The following is a 4,681-nucleotide window of genomic DNA, read 5'->3' as shown; positions in this document are numbered from 1 at the left end:
TACGTACAACAATTCATTATGAACAGATGCAAATTGACCTTCCAATCTGTGAAGAACTCTCTGGCCAGATTTGCCAATGGAAAAAGTCCAGTGCAGACTACAGGAAACAACATGTCTCCATGGCCTCCGTGGCTTCACCGCTGCCGCCAACCGATGCATCAACAAGCGGCACGTACCTCCGCTTTGCCTATACATGCAGTCATCGGTTGTTTTGAAATTTCATCTGTTCTGGAAATTATCTAACAGAAAGGTATCATCAGATCAAGTATGGTCGACTCTCCTAATCGTGCATCTCTCCAACCTCTAAATTTCACTTGCCAAGTATGTATAACAATCCATTATGTATATGTAAGGATGGTGATTCAGCTGGTATGATCCAACAATATTGCATGTATATTCCTGTCCATGGTCTTATCTCATGATGGCTAATTTAGCAGGTTCAATCTACTCAAGCATGCATGTCGGGCTCTCCCGAAGTCTTGATCGAGTTCATGTTCAACCTTTCAGTCTCAGTTTCCATGTGCTAATATGTGATAACACATATACTCCATAATGGTTGATTTTGCAGAAATGGGAATATGGCCCGTTCAAAGCACAGCGGGTGCTTAGATCCAGTGTTCATTGCGCCTGCATGTCCACCTTCTCCTAGAAAGATGACGCCAAGTATCACCCATCAGCCAGTCTTTTAAACCTGTGTATGTATATGCAAACTTTTTTACATCAGCCAGATTTGTTCCCTCAAATTGTCTGGCCGATTATTTACGTGAGGCCCTAGAAAACGAGCTGGTGAGAGCCAAGGGCTCCACAAGTTAGAAGTAGTGTTCTCAGTCACTTTCATTGTTAGGTGAAATAACCTGTGTACTTTGTTTATTCATTTTCAAAGATTTATCAACCTGGTGCAAAGTTTAGCTAGGCTATGCAAAATTGGGTTGCCATAAATAACTAAAGAGCATGCCTATTATATTAAGCACTATATCTTCTGTGTGGAATATTTAGAATTTTATTATCCAATAGGATTAGATAGGAAAACAGTGGAACTGGAGCCATTCAATCTAACATGCAGGCATGCATATATATATCGATATGTCTCAAAGCATGAAGGTCAGTTCACATGTTGAGTCGTTCATGAAGATTTCATTCCGAATCTGGAGAACCTACGTCTATACGCTGGACTAACTAAGTAACATCCAGATCTATTCATGTGAATTTTAATTTCCTGTAGATATTCTGCATGACATTATATCTTTAAATTCTAACGATATATATAATGTGCAATATTCACACTTTTCTTATGAAATATGAGGACATAGGGAAACACCAAAACTGAAGCCAATCTATGTGACGCGCACGCGTGCAGGTAGGCTGAAGATTATTATTACGGCTCAAAGCATCGAGGTCTTTTCACAGTTTGAGTCGTCCATGATATATTTTTTGGAATATGGAGAACCCGTTAGCATATATACTACACTCTTAAATAAGAACTGTCCAGTTCTCTTCATGTGAGTTTTAATTTCCTGTTTTCATTTCCACATGCCGTTATCTTGGACTTCTAATGATACCATTTTACATAATGTCATCTGGTCTCCCACAAATCCGTTAGCTATTATTATGTGAATATATATAGTAGCATGTATGTGGGTTCCAGAAATCATACTTCTTGGTTGTGGCATACGGCTAAGCAATGGCATATGCAATCAAACAGTGTGCATTTGGCCAATGACTAGGTCTCTTTTTTTCATTGTCTACATGTCTAGATCTCAGATGTTAGAGTCATGTTTCTGCCATATATAGGTTTACTGAAATTGGTTCGTACAATTTTCTTCGTTTCCTATAATATTTATATCCCGTGTAATCAGAAGAAATACTAGGAATTATGATTATTACATAAGTGGCATGACATCCTAACGGCAAGGACATTTACATAATGATATGCCATATTTTGCATATGTACTATTCGAGTTCAACCAATAATGAGCATCTTCTCTATGTTAATGATGCACTCATAATTGTCTATAATTTATGTAGCTAATATGGATCTCTTACGTGGGAAAAAACACTGAAGTTATCAATCCGCAGATCGTTCATAATATAGTTATAAAAAAACAAGTTGATTCACTAATGCATGTAAAAATAAAGCGTAACAAGTGATTTGTACAATTCACAAAATTTCTTCTACTATAAACGCCATAGACTACCTGTAGAAATAGGCAGTGTACTGGTTCTTTTGCATTGCTTTTCTTAGAGGGCTTATGGTCATGTTGTTCAAGGAATTTTGTTGTCTGAAATTGATATAAACTGAATGGAACGGTAATATTGAAAAAAAATGAAGTTCACATGTTGAATCATAAATTGAAAATTTCTTATCATAAACATTTTTCCTCTTCAATAATTGCAATAAAATTGCCTATTCTTTTGCAGATGAAACGTGAGCCTCTACTTCTGAATGTATGGATTTAATTTATTTCGCTAATGTTGGCGTTGTACCTGTGATTATGGCGGCCTATGGTTGCAAACTTGCTGAGAAAGCATTGTCAACAATATAATGAAGGTGTTTAATTATAGTCCCATACAACCTCTAATTCTTTCTTAATACCAGCAATGACAAATTTATCAAAAAACTACTAATTATTTCTCCATGTATATCTCATGATTACATCCACACGTTATATATACAAAATTTGCGTACGTGTGTTCCCTTCATAATGATATTTTTCTTCTTCTTATTAGCAGGTGCATGTTCCTTCAGCAGGTGATTGTTTTAACGGGCAAAAAACTAACAGCGTCCAGAGACATACTTATATGCACACATCAGTTTTTGTATGATAAGTTGATAACTTGATGGAGACTTATGTTTGTTGCACTTTTGTATTATTCAAATTAAACATAAAAAATATTATGATTATATGTTTATGTAACCTCAGATAGCTAGCCCGTGCATGTGCACGGGTTGACGACTAGTATATATAATATTTGGCCTCGTGAAGGAGAAAGTATCGCTCAATCTTGGGGGAGGCTTAAGTCAATGTTATATTCATGCCCCAATCATGACCTCTCAAGATAAATTATTATTCAAAAAAATTATGCTTGGCTTTCTCTTAATGATCGCTCCATGCTCGATACTTCTTGTACCGGTTCTTTTATGATGAAGACTATTAAATTCAGATGGGATTTATTGGAAATAAGTAAACGCAACTCTGAAGATTGGGAACTCGACGAAGGTAAGGAGTCAGGTATAACCCCTAAGTTCGATTGTGTTAAATATTTTATGGATACCAATGCTTTTCGTGAATTTAGCACTAAATATGGACTTGACTCTGAGATAGTAGCTTCTTTATGTGAATCATTTGCTACTCATGTTGATCTCTCTAAGGAGAAGTGGTTTAAATATCATCCTACCATTGAATTAAAGGTAGTAGAACCTATTAAAGTTGAAGAAAAAGCTATTACTTATAATGTTAATCCTATTGTTCCTACTGCTTATATTGAGAAACCACCCTTTCCTGTTACAATAAAGGATCATGCTAAAGCTTCAACTATAGTTCGTAGGAGTAATGCTAGAACACCTACACCCCCTAAGCAAATTAAAGTTGAACCTAGTATTTATATGGTTAAAGATCTCTTGGTTGATAATATTGATGGGCATGTTATTTACTTGTGTGATGAAGCTGCTAGAATTGCTAGACCCCGATACTAAAAATAAACATAGGCCTATTGTTGGCATGCCTGTTGTTTCTGTTAAAATAGGAGATCATTGTTATCATGGCTTATGTGATATAGGTGCTAGTGTGAGTGCAATACATCATCCTTATACAAAGAAATTATGCATGATATTGCACCTGCCGAAATAGAAGGTATTGATATTACTATTAAGCTTGCCAATAGAGATACTATTTCACCGATTGGGATTGTTAGAGATGTTGAAGTCTTGTGTGGGAAAATAAAATACCCTACTGATTTTCTTGTTCTTGCTTCCCCACAAGATGACTTTTGTCCCATTATATTTGGTAGACCCTTCTTGAATACTGTTAATACAAAGATAAACTGCAAAAAGGATATTGTTACTGTTGGTTTAGGGGATATGTCTCATGATTTTAATTTTGTAAATTTTGTAGACAACCCCATGATAAAGAATTGCCTAGTAAAGATGAAACTATTGGTCTTGCTTCTATTGTCATGCCTCCTAATGATCCTTTAGAACAATATTTGCTCGACCATGAAAATGATATGTTTATGAATGAAAGAAGGGAAATAGATGAAGTATTCTTTAAGCAGGGACCCATTTGGAAACACAACTTGCATGTTGAAATCCTAGGGGACCCTCCTCCACCTAAGGGAGATCCCGTGTTTGAGCTTAAACAATTACCTGATACTTTGAAATATGCTTATCTTGATGAAAAGAAGATATATCCTATTATTATTAGTGCTAACGTTCCAGAGCATGAAGAAGAGAAATTATTGAAAACTCTGAAGAAGCACCGTGCTACTATTGGATATACTCTTGACGATCTTAAGGGCATTAGTCCCACTCTATGCCCGCACAAAATAAAATTGGAGAAAGACACTAAACCAGTTATTGATCACCAACGATGGTTAAATCCTAAGATGAAAGAAGTGGTAAGAAATGAAATACTAAAGCTTCTGGAGGCAGGTATAATTTATCCTGTTGCTGATAGTCAGTGGG

The 4,681-nt window shown here is 36.0% G+C and overlaps 1 long non-coding RNA gene across 1 annotated transcript; it reads left to right on the top strand.

Annotated features, from left to right (window-relative positions):
• The first annotated feature begins 282 nt into the window (after positions 1 to 282).
• On the top strand, positions 283 to 3,007 carry LOC119308405. The gene is made up of 3 exons (XR_005150088.1): positions 283 to 1,357; positions 2,419 to 2,548; positions 2,731 to 3,007. It is a non-coding gene; the product is annotated as an uncharacterized LOC119308405 (long non-coding RNA).
• Positions 3,008 to 4,681: the final 1,674 nt, after the last annotated feature.

The sequence above is a fragment of the Triticum dicoccoides genome, chromosome 1B (genome assembly GCF_002162155.2).
Source record: "Triticum dicoccoides isolate Atlit2015 ecotype Zavitan chromosome 1B, WEW_v2.0, whole genome shotgun sequence".
Lineage (NCBI taxonomy): Eukaryota > Viridiplantae > Streptophyta > Magnoliopsida > Poales > Poaceae > Triticum > Triticum dicoccoides.
Note: the sequence above shows the minus strand (reverse complement) of the source record. Positions and strands in the feature narration are given on the sequence as shown.